The sequence below is a fragment of the Aythya fuligula genome, chromosome 2 (assembly GCF_009819795.1).
Source record: "Aythya fuligula isolate bAytFul2 chromosome 2, bAytFul2.pri, whole genome shotgun sequence".
NCBI lineage: Eukaryota > Metazoa > Chordata > Aves > Anseriformes > Anatidae > Aythya > Aythya fuligula.
In genome coordinates, this window is record NC_045560.1 from 90,447,160 (window position 1) to 90,464,100 (window position 16,941).

Below are 16,941 nucleotides of genomic sequence, written 5' to 3' on the forward strand. Positions count from 1 at the left end.
AGCTCGTGGAAGGGAGCTCGCGGTGAGCAGGATGCAGTCCAACTGGCACAGCTCTGCCCATACTCTTTTTGGAGGGTGGAAAGCTTTTCCTTGCCTCATCTGTCCTGTTCCTTGGAAAGAGGAAGGATGTTCGCTTGGGGCCAAGCTCCTGTTTTTCTGCGCAGCTACATGATCCGCTCACAGAGCAGGGACTGCAGGGATGGGGCTTGCCTGCAATTTACAGCGGTGCTTTTTAAAACAAAAACCAAAAAAAAAAAACCACAACTGCAGTAGCTTGCATTTATCTCGTGCTTTGGGAGGCTGTGCCTGCCCTCTAAGCCGGAACAAAGCAGGCAACTGCCTCTGCAGGAGGCTGCCCAGGGCAGCAAAACCACCACAGCTCTGCGGCCTGCTTTGCCACGGCCAAGGCTCAATGCTCTGTGCTCCAGGGCCCAAGGAAGGGGCCCACCAGGAGCAGCTGAGAGGAATGAAGCTTTGCCAGAAGCCGTGGTCGCTGCTTCCACCCTTCCCATCCTCTGGCAGATGGAGAGCAGGATCTCTGGGGCTCGCTCCCTGTTGCTGCTTTTGCCCTGCTGCACCTGGGCGAGCATTGGATTTGGCCTCAGGTGCTGGAGAGCAGCTAAATTTCATTCAACGAAGCCCTGCACCAGCTCATGTTGGAGCCCCTGCATTTCGCTGTCCTATATTCCCCTGCTTTTTCCCCTCATAGCATCCTGGATCTCTGTGGAGTCCTACTGATGGCCTTCCCCAGGGGGCAGGGGCAGCGGGCACATGCAGGGAGATGTGCCTTCGTCTTCTTCAACAGGGAGGGGCCCATAAACATCAAACCCGCAACGTACAAGGAAAACAAAGGTAAGCAAAAGGGAGGAGGACTTTGTACAAGTGAAAAACATCAAAGTAAAAGTGAACCAGTATAAGGTTAAAAAACTTTTGTAAACTCAGAAAGAAAAAAGCTCAAACTCCTTGCATGGTTGTGATTTTTTCCTGAAGGAGTTAGGTAAGCTAATAAATTAATCCAACTATAATTTATTACCACAAGACTTACCATCAGGTTTTAAGGGCTCTTACAGTTTCTAATGTATGGGGTTTACATACCCGGACAAAAATAGCACATAGATTTTCTGAAACACTTCAGGGAAGAAGACTTCCACAGACCTGACAGTAGGTTCTGGGGAAATAAATAAAACAAAACAAGACTACTTTGTGCTCCTTTAAGCAAGAACAGCCAAGTGGTATCTGCATTACTACCAAACACTTCAATCACTCCAGGATGATGATGCCACCATTATTAGAATTCAGAGAAATCCCTTATTTTCCTCGTTTTGGTACGCGTGTCCTGATTAAAAACCACTTTTCTCTGCCGGGTGGGTGGGCTGTGACAAAGCAATATATCTTCGTGTAATAAAACACTTCAAGCCCATTTGGTATTTGTACGTATTGCCTGACTTGGTTCGCTATTATCTGAGGAGCGCTGCAGAACCCAGTCTTTTCAGATGATTACACTATTGTAAATCACACCCTACAGTCAACAATAGCAGTAATCTCTTGGGAGACCCAATCATAACAACTAACAAGCTGCTTAAACTGCTGCTAAGTACTGCTTGTGTGGTTGCATATGGTTTGAGACCTTTGAGATCACGCGAGTTGGGTACGCAACATGGCCTTCTCTGGCACAGTAGCCTAAAATCAGTAATTGCTACATCAAAACTCACAGGAGGGCTGGGTAAGTTGGTTTTGAGGCTGGGTGCACTTGTTGTTGGCAAGCATAAAACCATAAAAGTAAAGTTAAGTTTCTTTGTGTAGAAACTGCTGTGCCAACACAGATCACACGCAAGTTCTCAGCATAAAATCGTGGAGTTCTTGAGGGCAGCTCCCTACCCTTTAATGGGAAGAATGAGTAATGGGGAATGTCTTGAATTTTGGCTGTGACCCCATTTATACCCTAAGGGACAGCAGTTTTACTAGATGGCTGCTCGATTCCCTTCTGCCAGGGGGTGGAGATGGCTCTAGGAGGACATCAAACACACGCACACTGCCTGCATGCTGTGCCTCAGCTCAATGGGTTCATCACTAAGAGAAGGAGAGGGGACAGAACCTTTTAACGGACTGGTCTCTTGGCCCAAATCCTCTCTCATCTTCCAGCCTAGATAACCTGGATCCCCACATGCTTGTAGAAAGGGAGGGAAGGAGACACCCCACCCAAATGGAGGGATTAATTGTGCAAAACCTTCGGGCTATGGCTGCTTACAGAGCCAGCCAAGGGCAGCTGCAGAGCGAGCACCTCCCGTCCTGTGACTACAGCTGCCTCCCTCACCAGGTGCCGAAGCAAAACTGCTATAGCAAAGAGAAATCCTTTCCAGAATACCCTGTGGGTGATCCTTAATCCCCTGAAACACAAATATGGCATTATGGTGGGTTTGTATTTGGAACAGAGAACATAACTGGACCGTAACTGCGAGATGTGTCAGAGCTGGTGATGCAGAGCCAACGCCTGCCATCGCTCTCGTGCGCCCGAGTGCCTGCAGCAAATAGGCACAAGCCTTGTTCCCCTCATGTCAAACAGGCTTTTGTTACTGGAGCCAATGGCCGAGCACAATCAGCCAGATATTTTTGGCATCTAAGAGCCAAGAATTTTTGTTTGTCAACTTTCATCTCATACCAGGCTGCGCGAAACACGAGAACTAAAAAAAAATAATAATATAAAATAAACACAAACAATTCCCAATTCACATTTCCAGCGTTATGTGAAGCCTTCCTGTGAGCTTTGTAAACTGAGAGTCACTAGCACCCTTCTGGTGAAATATGAAGTGCTCCAAGTAAGTGCCCTGGCTTCAGCCCGTGCTTCCCTAACCCTTGGGGACCAGCACGTCGAACCCCCCTGGTCTCAGGGAAACCCCATCTGTGGACAGTTCATTTCAGCAGCCGTCTCCACGTCCTTCTGATTTACCTAATGGTGAATCAGGAGCCAAACTCTTTGTGGGCCTTGACTTGTCCTTCTGAAGGACAGAGACTGCAAAAACCAAACTGCCCCACCAAAAGTGAGGCAGTAACCACCCCCCCACTACCACCAAGGAGTGCTTATATCTTTTATAAAAAATAAGCCACACAGAAGATTTCTAGGGGAAGATTTCTAGATGTCCGGGTGCCGTCCAGCAGTCAGTCAGCAGCTGGTAACAGGTATCTTGATGCTCCTCCTTTGCACCTCTGTAATGGGAGCGGGTGGCCAGGTTTTGGAAGGAAGGGGGTGGCCTCTGTGGGACGGGGTTGGGGCTGTGGGATGCATAAGGATAACAGATGCCATTTTCTGACATTTCCCAAAATAAATACTTGAAGTTACAGCTCATTTTTTGGTTCAGAAAGAGAGGAACTTTGTTGTTTACTTCATCCCAAAACAAACACAAGTTCAATCAAGAACACAAACCACTAAGAAATGAGGTCCACAGCACCATCAGTAACACCACCTCCCTTGGAAGACGATGTGATGCCCTCCACCTCCCACCCCCCTCCCTGCACCAAAACAAGCAAACAAAGCCAGCCAACCAACCAAAAAAATATCCCAATAACAAAATGTCCTCAAACCTTCACAGGCCTGTGATATTAATCTTAAAAATGAGGACAAATAATGATCAAGTTATTCGGAGGAAGCATTCACCTGGAGACCTGCAGAAGCTACTTACTGAAACTGGAAGAGAAGCAATAGAAGAAAAGAAATCCAAGTGGAAAAGCTGAAACCACGATAGGAAAGCTAAGGGTACATTTTGCCAAAATGACGGCCTTCTGCAAATGATAACTGAAACCCCAGTGCAGCCCAAACGTAGGAGCATCCCCTATAGCAATCCTGCTGTTGAAAGGACCATTGAAGCAAAGCCTAAAAGGGAACGAGTTCACCAGAAAATCAAAACCGGCTTGCCACAGATCAGTGCAGCCATCCTAATATACAAAGTGTTCTCCATCAGCAGGCATATTTCATTTCTTAAACCGTACAGCTACCCAAGGCTACGCAGTCACCATCGGAGAAACTTCAGATAACAAACGAAGAAATGACACACCCGCAGGCAGACCTTCCAAATTTTACTCTATCTGGCACACTGGTACTTCCTCTGTTCTTACTACTCTCCTTCCTGCCAACTTGTCTAGATTAGAGGCATTTGCCCCCCTGTAACCCTATCTATGTACAAACCCTTAATGTAAACATATGCATTGCAAAGATTTTGCCAGAAGCTTGGGGTGCAGCAGTACTACAGGCTTATCTTTGGCCATCTATTAAATGACTTCCTTTTAATTCAATTAACAAATTCTCACCTCAGTGAGCCCACACACAGGGCCACACAGGAGGCAGGTACCAAGACCCACAGGAGGTGCTGGGGATGGCACGGTGGTTACTGCCACTAGGGTGCTGGGGTTTACTTGCAGATCCCTTTATTTTTCTTGGCTCAGACTTTAAATTTATCTATACAAAACACACGCACACATTTTGAATGGCACTCTGTTATAGAAATTGCACAACTAGAAAAAGTATCGTATGTGCACACACATGGGGGTGCACCTTGTAGGTAGTTTATGGTAGTTAAGCAAAAGCTAAGCAATGAACTCTGATTTCATTTGCTAAAATATAAAACCTAACGTTGCTAATGAGCCACTAAGAGCCGTTCAATAGGTTGTCTATTAAAGAAAATCTTGCCAGGATGCTAAAGTGGCTTATAGCCATCTTGGGTATCTGGGGAAGAGTGAATTGGGTCTGGTGCTTTTGAAGTTCCGTGGGGTTTTGAGAAATCCAGACATCTGCATTTTAATCTTTGGAAAATCCTGAGATCAGCAAGACTATCGTCTGCAGGATTTAACCACAAGTTGGACCCACCTCTTCACAAGTCTAGAAGTCTGATGATTGTTGTAGAAACCCTTTTTCTTATATGTACACGTAATGATGGGGTTTGTGCTGTAAAACATTTGTCTCCAAATGACAGGGTAAGAACACGATAATTCATGCTTGCTGCATAACCGAGTTACTAGATGCGTCTCAATGACTAATTCAAATAACTGCAGCTTTTCACCTGCTTCTTTGTCTGCAATATTTTTATGGCAGCTGCTTGTGTCAGGCCAGTAGCAGCCACAAAATGAGTGGTGTGAGCAGCACAGAGGCAAGAACACACAGCGCCAAGCCACTGAGCAGCAGCCAAGCACAAGCCTGGGAGGAAGAAACTCCAGCAAAGCGCAGAGCTGATGTCCAGCAGCTTTGGCACCTCCTGGCCCTGTATATACGTAGCAGCAGTTTTGCTGACAGATGTGCTTTTTAATAAGTTCCACTTTTCTCCCTCGTTGCTGTTATTTCATATTTCCACGTCAGTAAAGATGCGGATGCAGACCCTGATTTCCAAAACATTTGAGATTTTGAGTTGAACAGGACACTGAAGTCACTACCTCTGTGAGCAGGGATCTCCAGCTAGGTATGTAGTAACAATGACTTCCCTTTTGATTAAAAAAATGAATCATGTCAAACGCTCAGATTTACACACCCCGTCATACGTACTAATCTGCACTGCCCTAACTGCTTTACACATTCCTAATGTTTACTTTAGCTTCTCACATCCTCTGCTAATCAAGCCCGATTTTTCCATGACCCAGGCCGCTATCCTGAACTCCTCTAGAAGCCGATATGACACAATCCCCTTTGGAAAAATGCAATAAAACATGGGTGCACACCCAATGGGATATCAACTGTAATTAGAGTCACTGCTCATTAAAAAGTGAAAATAGGTGGATTGTGCTGTAAGGTGAGCTGGTGAGAGCTACGGCAGCAATACTGTGCTGCTCCATAAGTAAGAGAAAAAAAACATTAAAGCCATTTATGGCACTCATTTCCAACAAGGGTACTCATTCCAGGTATTTAGAACAAAGAACACAGTGTATTTCATCCTTTTTTTCATCTTTTCTGCTTCTAGACTGGGCAAATTAACATTGTTTTCTTACCACAAGCCTCTGGAGACACTACATTTTGAGAATGTTTTTCTGAACACTCAAGCTAAAAAAGAAATCAGCGAGCTACTGAGCTTTAAAGGAAGGAGGAAGGCAGTGGTATCTCCGTTTGTGCACCTTGAAAACAAGTCATCTTGCTACGAGCCATGCTGGGTGAACAGGGGGTAGGCAGAAGCACTGCAAAATCACCTCCCTCTGACCTAGAGCCAGCCTAGCTCATTAACACCAGTATTTTAGCATGTGCCATGGTGAAAAGACTTACTGACTTCTTCAACAAGGCTCATCGTTACCCAACCCTACCTGTGTGCTGACTGGGAGCGAGGAGAGCTGCCTTGTGTGGCTGCTCCCAGCCACCGAGCACAGCGCTGAGTGACCTAGGCCACCTAAAACCACGGGGACACCAACCCCACGACAGAGGAAATGTCTGCACCACTAAAGGGAGAAATACAGAAAAAAGGGAAGAAGCACGACTGTCACCCCCCTCTGCAACACTTTTCTATAGAAATTTCCCATTTTATATTGAATATCGTGCCTTTTTTTTTTTTTTTTTTTTTTGTTTTTGCAACCAAGCTTTGGTGGGGTAAAGCTTTAGCTGGTGTCCGAGAAAGGAAGCAGGGGTTTGGGATGCTCGTGACTGCTTGGTGGTGGCGGGGCAGAGGCAAGGAAGTAACTTTTTAACCCGTGTTGCATGCTGAGGCAGGACCCCGTGCCAAGGCCACCCCCAGCCACGCAGCTGGGGAGCTCAGGGCCATGTCAGCACCATAACACATCTGCACCAGCTTCCCAGGACACGCACATGCTTGGCTCAGTATCTGCCGGACAGGCTGATTTCCTGGGGAAAATAAAAAAAAAATCCCCTCCCTGCCGTTCCCCTGCTGTCAGACGCAGGAAGGAGCCATCTGCTGCGTGAGCTCACAGGAGCCATGCCCGCAGCTGGGCCGGCCGTGGCATGCTCCAGCCCGTGAGGCCCGGTGACATGGTGACACCCCCCTGGTGACATTCCTCTGCCAGCGGGGACTCCAGGAAGCTGCCTGCTTGGCTTGGACACAGGCACCATGACACAGACACAGGTGGCCCCATCCGTGGAGGCACAGGGGAAATTCCCCTGGGGACCCTGAGCCTGGTGACAAGCAGGCCCCTCGCTGCAATTACAGCTTATGAAGGTCCTCGTTGGGGTGCCTCCATCAACAGGAAGAGGAGGAATTTCACTCCTGTGGCTCTTTTGGGGAAATTACGAATCAGGCCTGGAAGCCACACTGCAGCTGACACTTTATTTCCACCACAGGCTATGCCAAGGTCCCGCTCCCCGCTGACCCCATTGCAGGAGGCAGGCTTCTCTCCTCAGCCATGGGAAGCTCCTCCAGAGCAGCCAGCTGAAAGATTTACTCATTAAAGCAAGGTCCATCTCTGCATGCATACAGTTGTGATTTTAAACTCTTCCTCAGCTGTTTTTTTTCTGTATCTTTTGTCAGTTTGTGGTGTAATCCCCTTTTTAATGTGTACACTGCCATCTTTTACCTTGTGTTATTTTGCTCCACTTGAAGAATGAGTATTAAATGTATTTAACAGAAAAAGAAAAACAAGGATTCAAGGTCACAACAGTAGAAGCTCCTTCCTTTTTCTTGCTGGTCTGCTCATGCTTCAGTGCGATTAATCATTTTATTCTGAATAAAGTTAGATGAAGACCTATCTCCACCAGGCCTGGGGCAAACAACCCGCAGGCTGGCTTGAGCAGCATGCTGGAAGTCGCTCCTAACGCAGACTCTACCACGACAGTGCCATTTAATTTGGGTGCAGGAGGGAGATGCTCCCGTTATGATGGTGAATGCCATGTGAGAGGTCATATCTCAGGGAAAAAAAAAAAAAAGCACAGCTCTTCCTAATGGGGAAGAGGAGAGTTGAGTCCTCAACAATTTGCCTCAGCAGCCGCTTCCCTCCTGCTTCTGTCTGTAGACTTGAAGCCTCCTTGGCCATGACAAGCAGTGAGTCATGGCTTGGAGCTCCTCTCACCCTCACCCCCCTCTCCCCTTTTCATCACTGGTCTGGCAGTGGAAAGGCTCCCCGCAGGATCTAGGAGCCAAATCCTGCTGGAACTGCAGTTGTGTCTTGGTGCTCTCATCCCAGCTGCTATGCTGGCTTCTGCATTTAGGAGCTGCTTAAATTTCCTGCTGCCTCAATAGGACACATTTCTTGGTAGACAGAAAGCCTGTGATTGTCAGCGAGACCACGGTGTGAGGAACTGAAAGCCCAGTATTGCACAATGGCTTTGTATCTCTGCTAAATGTTTCATTTGCAGCTCTGTTCTGGAGCTAGAGCAAGTTCACTGCCAGCTACGGTAACTAAAGTATTCAGTACGTGTAATTTATTTTACTTGATGCTTCTTCTGACCACAAACGGGTAACATTTTTTACAGTCTTCTCTTATAACCACGTAGTGAAGAGGTTCAATGAAAACAATTTTTGCCTATGGTTTGCTGAATACTACCAATACCACAAAGTATTTCTGTTCAGCATTCAAATATGCTGTGTGATTGGTCACCCACGTTAAACAATATGGTTTCTATTCCCTAACCAGTTTCCTACAAAGGCCAGAACTATCTGGAAAAAATCAAAAAGGCATTGAAAGAGGATATAGGGAGAGAGACAAATTGCTGAATTTTTTTTAAATCTGATCTCTTTCTTTCTAAAGAAAGTACCTTATGTAAGGCTGCACACGTGCAGTTCAGCCTTTAAAAGACTCATGTTCTTTCTCTGCTTGCAGCTAGACCTGTCTAGGTGGTGTTTCACTCAGCATATCTACTCAGAGCCCTGCCTTGTGCACACATGCTTTGAGTTTTTATTGCAAGAGGCGAGGACAGGTCTCAGTTTGGCTTCATTTACTGCTTTCAAATCTAAATGCCAACATGAAGGTTCACAGAGATGCTTACTTTCATGTCACATATCTCACTATTTCACATATTTACCAGCTCTGTGAATGGGCCATCTCTGCTTTACATCATGCTGGCTAAGAGGAGCATTCCAGGTGTGCGAAGGGCACAGGATTAGAAGGCTGTGCATCTACTCAGGTCCTGGGGGCATCAGATCACATTGAGCCAGCAGTTCCCCTCTGTCACCCACTCCGTCACCAGAACAAACTATGATGAAGCAGAAGCAATGTCTGCTTTCAGAAAAAAAAAAAAAAAAAGCAGACTGCTTTTTTGCACCTCCAGAACCCCACAACCCATTATCCCGTTTTCCAATGCTCTGGCACTCAAGCTTACAAGTTTTAAAAAGCTACAAGTTTTAAAAAGCATTTTAAGAGCACCCAACCAAATAGCAAGTTTAACGTCCAAACTCAAACATTAGCAATCTCACAATGAGCTGAACTGTCAGCTTTGTCAGACAGGACTGTCCCAAAAAATCTTACCAAACTGCTCTGTCTGTAGCTTGAGACACCTCTGTATTTTATTTGGTAATGCAAGCTCCATGACTTTTCATGCTAGAGGCAGCCAAGGATATTTAAACTCACAGCTTCCACCAGATAAGTGTTATGTCTAAATCTGTCAATCAACTTAAACAAAAAAAGCACCTATATTTTGAATGTTAAGGTCTGCACTTTGCATTTATGGCTGGTGAACGTGTTGAAGCTTGATGTAATATAAATGCTTGGCTTTCACATGACTATAACAAATCTCCAAATATTTGAAAAGTTCTCAACATGAACATAAACAGCTAGCACTGCAGTATATGGTAAGTTCTCAATAATTTCACAAAACAGATAAGGAACCATTTACTCTAATATAAATCCAAGAAACACTGTTGTTATTGGTCTTTAGATGGTAGTTGGCTCTGACTGCTTGCTATCTATAGCAATAACATGTCAAGCCTGGGCAGTATGGATAATGTTTAAATGTCTATGTTTCATTTATTTAAGCTTACATGAGCATACTTCAAGAATGAACGCTGGGCTCTTATTTTAGCCAATATTAACCATAGATTTTTTTTTAAGCAAAAACATATTTACACTTTTAATATGTATTTTTCTCAAAATAGACATGCCGCTGCACAACTTCAGCAATAAGAATGATATGTGCAACCCCTAAGACAGCACAGCAAAAAAAACAAATAAGATACACAGTGCTGAGAGTCAGGTACTGAAATACACAGCCTTGCCAAACCTCTGCCTATGTAACCAGCTATTTGAGAGCATTTTGTATGTTAAAAAGATCAAATAACAAAAGCTGAGTACCGTCTGCCTCTGTTACTTATGCAGGTAATCCTGGGGGGAGCTGAGACAACTTAAATACTGTGTTACATAAATGCAAGTGGATGTTAAACATTCTACATGGCTTTCAAACCCTCCATCACAACCTCTACAATACTGAAAATGGTTTCTCAGATAAATCATATGGCCATCATAGAATACTACATCATGAAAAATTACATCCTTTACTGAGGATTTAGTTAAACAAACAAAACCTCTTCTGCGTACCAGGTAGCACATTATATAAATGAAACCCTTAAAAATTGTGAAAGAAAGAAACTAGTAAAAGTGTGCATTATCCATGCAACAAATTCCAACCATGACAATTTCAAGTGTAATATCAGCAGAAACTATTAGCAAAATACATTTACTGGGTACTGAAACAAAATACATTATCATTTGCTGGAACCAGCCAAAATAAATATCTGCCAAATAATAAAACTATTTACATGGAGGCATTCCTATGGGGCCATGTATTTGACGGGTTTTCTTCATATTGGTATTTGAACTGGGTCACATACATTCCTGTTAAGATGACATTTTATAACATATTTATAGAAACTCATCTTGTCTGCCACATCTTGTTTCAATTAAAATTTGATCTTGAAAGAAGACAGAAGGATGGAAGTAGTGGGACCCTATGGCACAGGCTACTGATGATATATTAACATTTTATGCTGTGCTTTGACTGGATGGGAAGGCTTGCAGGAAAATACCAACACAGAAACACTGCCCTGAAAAACCTGGAAAGTGTCCTTCTACAGCAGGAGTAGAAGAGTCCCTGACACCTTTTCTCATACCATCTGCATGCTGTGCTCCTAAGCCTCTATATGTCATGAATCAGTTCCAAACCTACTAGCCCTGCAATTCCCACTTCTTTTGCCTTTTTATATTATGTTCCTTCCCCCATTTATCTGTTTAACTATTGTCATTTTTGTATTTTTTTTTTTTTTTTAATTAAAAAAGAGTGCAAGGCCACCATCCAGTTTGGAACAAAACTTCCCATTTCAGACTTTTAAGAAAAGCTCTTGGTATATTTCGATTTCAAGCATGCTTCTGGGATGCAAATAAATTCTAAGTGTAGCCGAACTCACAAATCCTGACTGGTTTGTGATTTTTCTTCAACTGAATTTCATGTCCCTTCCTTCCATCCCAGTAAGTCCAGTCCATCTCTCCTGATGACCTCAGCTTTCCCAGTATTTACCATCAGTTCTCCCTTTCACAGGTTCCTGCCTGCAACACCGCCCCTGACTCCCTCCTGAGTCCCCTTGGCCCTCCCTGAGTATGAGGGAGCTGTCTTCCACATTTTTGGCTGGCTATAAATGATGTGTGTGGACGTAAGCAGGGCAAGAGATAAGGTTAAAATTGTGAGGAAAGACCAATCGAAAGTTTGAAGGGTTAAAGAAATGATCAGTAAACTTACAGCTGCTGCCTCCCCTCCAAAAGAAGGTGCCTTCAGGCTGCATATGGTTCAGTGCAGACTTTTAAAACAGTTGTGCTCTTTCTCAAAGGAGACAGATTTCTCAGAAGATCTGGAAATCTCTGGTCACCCTTCATTTTCAGAGAGCCAGACAGTTCCTCAGTACCTTGGGACCCTCTGTCCTCTCAAGTAAGACAGAGATCAGCTGGCACAAATCCCCCTGGACAACTGGTGGAGAGACGCTGCACTGTACCTTTATGTAACACCAAAACACCAACACTGCAGCTGCCGGTGCCCTCACCCAGCATTCATGGTGAGGAGCCAGATGACTCAGGAGCATTGCCCCTTCAGCAAGCAAGCCTGTGTCCCCTGTGCATGTCACCTTCCTGTCCTGGCTGTCCCCAGCAGCTGCTCCGCACCCGTCCCCAGGCTGACCTGAGTCCCCGTGACATCTCCCTTCTGCCTCTCACATTAGCCTGGCCTGCCGTATTCCCTCCTGCACACACACTCATGTTTCCTTCCTCCATTCTTCTGTCTCTGAAATTAGTCAACTTTAATGTTTTTATGTTAATTGCTTTTGAATAACAGCCTTTCTGGAAAACAAAAGGCTTCCCAGAGCATTGGTTTCCTTGGAAGTGTTCCCATGGCCAACTAAAAGCTGAAATAACAACAATAATAGGAAAATTTCCACATAATATATAAGACTTTTACTCAACAACTAGAGAAAAGGTTGTGGGTTCTGTTTGGGTTTCTGTTTGATTTTTGTTTTTTGCATTTTCAGGTCAGCTTCCCCGCTCTGTCCTCCCAATCTCCCACTTCCCCAGAACTGCCAGGAATAAGGAATAAAGCAGAGTCTCACTGCAGTCCCCTTTAAAAGGGTGAGAGGCAGCGACCATATTTACTGAGAGCACCCTCAGCTAGAAGGAGCAAGGAGCTGCATGGCACAGCCGCCTGCCTTGGCTTGTATTCCTCTGTTGTTAAAAAGAACAGGAAATGATGGTCATTTCTAAACCGGAAAAATTTGCAAGAAAGCTTCAACAAACCACAAGAAACTAAAACGCATGGCAACAATCACAGGGCCCACGACAAAAGTGGAAAAGCTGACAGCTTTGATTCATGGCCTGTTAAAGGTTACGATGCTGCCATAAAGTACTATGGAAACAAAACCAGAGCTTTAAACACTAAGCAGGTAGCTGCTTCAGCAAATAAACCCAGGGCTTGCTCTTTTTCATATGTTTGTATGCAAGATGGTGGTGAAATGGGGCTGGCCTCAAAAAGGCCGTGAGGCTTTGGGGTGGGGGAACCAGTTGTGAGAGACAACTCACTCACAGAGCAGTGCATCTCCCCTCTTGCTTGCGTGGAGCCAAGCCAGAGGTCAAGGCTGCTAAAGTCTTTCTTACTCTACCTGCCTTCCTTCTGATCTCTGGAGCTTCCTAATGCCCCTTTCCACCCGTGGAAATGAGGGTCAAACGACAGTATTTGGACAGTGGCACAACCTGAGCCAACAGCAACTCTACAGCCGGTCTGAGTGGTTGAAGGGTTCATAACCACGTAGGTGCTCTCCTACCTTTGTGTCTTCTGCCCCAGCAGTCACCGACTTGAAGATATTCTGCTATTTCTTCTCAGCTTGCTCCTCTTCTGTTATGCTCCACTTCCGTAAACTTCTAAAAAAAAAAAAAAAAAAAAAAAAAAAGAATAATTTGATTTAAGAGGTGCTGTAAAGGAAGACATAAATTGCACTCATCTCATTTCAGTGTAGGATTTTTCTCACAGCATGCACATAATGTTTGTTAACTTCTAAAATATCACAGAGCACCACAATCTCATATGTTGAGTTGGCAGAACGGGAGGCATAGCACATCGAGACCTAGCTCCCACAGCGACTGGCACGCTCGCAGGCTTGGCAGGAAAGCTGCTGCTGAACCATCTTCTGTGAGCACAGAGATTTCCCCTGGGGGGGCACTGGCACAGCTCTGCACGGGGATGCCTGCCTGCACATGGGGCTGCCAGCAAGGAGGGGAAAAAGGGAAAGAGTCCACGCTCATGGGCCCACCTTCACACCATGGTGTGTGTAGGTTAAAGGATGACAAAGCAGAGGACCAGGTGGGGTTTGGTGCTTTAGAAATCTTTACCTTTTGGCATGGCTAAAGTGCTTCCCAAAGATCTTCCAGCACATTTCTACGTAGAGGAACACTGGTAAGAAAGCCCCTCCACGTGATGTTTCTCAAAACCAATATCTTCTAAGTCAAAGAGGACATGAAAGGGAGGAAGAAAGGAGTCCAAAATAACCTCAAAGAGGAGAAAGAAAGGAGCACTCACAAGTGAGAAAAGACCAAGCCCCAGCCCACATCAGCCCTTATAAAACAAGCCCTGAGAGGCTGCAGGTGCTGCTTTCCTCCAGCTTTAAAGGAACAGCTTGCAGCAAAGCTGCTGGAGGGTGCGTGAGGCCTCAGAGCTAGGCAGGGACCCTCAGCCAGCCTAGCCTATCAAACTGAGCCCCCAGATCAGAAGATATGTTTTTAATCCTTTTTGAAAAACATTTTCTGCATTCAGTGATAGCCATTGTGTGTACTGACACCTCCATGAGCTTTGTGAAGCTGCCTACCCAGGCTCCACCTGCAAGGGGTAATGAAAGGAGCCCTGTCAGCCAGGAGAAAAACACAGCTCCGACAATGGGGGCCTACACAGGCAGGATTTTGAGAGTGACCCAGTTTTTAGAAAGGAGTTTCTATTTCCTTAGACAAACAGTATTAAGGTGTTGTTTGCTCTGTGTTAAAAGGGAGATAAAAAGCTTGCCATGAACCTGTTACGCTTGTTTGATATCCACTGCCTGTGCACATGCATGGAGTTGAGCCACTCACTGCAAGGCTGGGAAGACAGAGAAGGATCACAGCATCCCCCAGCAGCAGACAGCTGAAGCTGTGTTATGTCAGTTCAGATCCTGTTCTTTTTGAGTATGTGGAGCTTTGTATCCAAAACCTGCCACCAAGAGCCCCAAAGTCTACCTTGGTAGACTCTGCTGATTCTGGCAAAAGATGGGCACTGATGGACAGAGACTGAGGCGCCACAGGGCCTGGTACTGGTGTTGCACCAGGCCACGCACGCAGAAATCGTGGTTCACCAGGGGTCCTGTTCCCAAAGGTATTTAGGCTTTTAGTGCAGTCACTGGGGACACTTTCCTAACACTCTTGGGCAATCATTCTGTAGTGGCTTTCTCCTTTCAAATCGCAGCAAACAGGGGGGTAGTATCAGCATGTATCCAAATTTTATACCTCTGAGTACCACATAGAGTAAAGACAGATCCCTGCCCATGGCAGGGGGGTTGGAACTAGACGATCTTTAAGGTCCCTGCCAAGCCACTCCATGATTCTGTGATCCCCAGGGTATGCAACAGAAAAGAGAAAGCCAGAGAGAAGAGCCAAGTGAAAAGACAAATATATGTGAGCCTGAGGTTATGAGTCTATCGCTGCTGGGCAAAAAGCATTTATTCATTCAGAGATGGGAAAATAAACAGAAAAAAAAATCAATACTCTGTCCCTCTATGCTGCACATACCCAGATGAAAATAATTAGAATGCATCTCACTGCTTATCATCTGCAGCCTTAACGAAGCGTAAGTGCACTGTGCTCTTCCAGGACTCCAGAGTCCTGGAGCAGGGACAAATTCCTGTCAGACACCGAGACGGGTGAAGTAGTCACTTTGGCTTGGCAAACTCGCCTGAAGCGCCGAGAGACAGCCACTGGCCCTGTGTAAGCACTGCCGTGGAGCTTGGACTGCCTCCTGGCCGAGCCTGCATCCAACACAGAGAGAGCACAGAGGGACGCACGGCTCCTGCCGATGGATCTGCACACTGGCAAGGGATGTTTACTGCGAGGTGGGAAAAATGTGGAAAGCGGCGATCGTGCCTGAAGATGTGTAGAGATCAACAGCAGAAAGGGACTTCAGTGTAGCTATCTTCATCACCGTAGGATTTTGCTCTTAATCTCCCCCACTTGCCAAGAGAAGCTATACCCATCTCGAGCTATTTCAGTTGGGGCTGCCTCGATGCTGTCAGCAAACTGTTTGAAGTTCCTGCAATTGGGGGATAAGCAGCTTTTATGCAGAAAAAGCTGGCACTTCATAATTTTTAAAAACTAAATTCAGACATCAAGCAAGGAGGTCTTTAAAAGCTGCCACTGATGCAGATTTTGTACGAAGAATGACTGCTTTTCTCTCAATTTGTGGAAAGGTAAAAAAGTGTCTCTCTCTCTGCCAGCAGGCTGAAAGCAGCTACGGGCTAAACCTGTCACTCCATGCTCAGCTTAAAAAAGACGCTGAATATAAATGTAAAAATACAAAAATGTGTTGGATGACAGGAAAAAAGGAAAAAAGAAAAAAAAAGAAAAAAAAAAAAAAGGTTGGCAATACTTTCTAGTAATTACCATTAAATACAGCAAGTAATGAATGCACGGCTCCGTGAGACTGCCTTGCAGAATTGGCTTAGTGGCAGCACCTTCTCTCCTTTACATTTCCTCTCTTTCTGCTTGTTCCCCCCTTCCTGCACGCGCCGCAGCCAGCTCTCTGCAGCCGTGACCACACCTGGCAATGCGCAGCCTGCCCCAGGGCCTGTGTGAACACAGCAAGGGATTGTGTTAATCCTGTGTGCAGGTTGCTTTGCTGGTGACAGCTCTGGACATCGGCACAATGGTGGTTTATTGGGTGTTTGTTACAGACTGCTTAGGGGGTGCTGCGTTGCATATCAATGCAGCCAGCTCTCTGACATGTTCTCCCAGGCAGCAACTGCACAGCATTGCCAGCTGTGTGCACTGGATGCAGCTACTTTACCTAAACCAGGATTCAGTCTGCCACTGACCTGGGAAAAACATGAATGTTTTCAGGTACAGGGGTGAATTGTGTTCCACTTGTGTGCTGTACATGTATACGAGTGTCTAATTTACTGCACTTTCACCTCGTATCACTAGTATGCACATACTGCAAACAGGACAACTGAGCAGAAAGTTTGGGAACTTTTCTCACCTCATGGATTTAAAAAAAAACTAAACTAAACTAAACAGCACATCAGTTACTGTATTGAACAATAGGCTAATAAACTCTAGTATTGCATATGCCATATAGTAAAAGTTAACAATCCCTTATTTTTCAGATTAAGTGTCTTCTCTCACAAAGCATACCCTGAAGGACTCAGCATCAATATTTTTTTCATCTATCTAGGTACTTATATGGCTCCCATCACTGCTGTATCTGGTTTTATCATAGCTGTGAAATACAGAGCCATAGAATCTAATATAGAATCAGAACCATGAAAC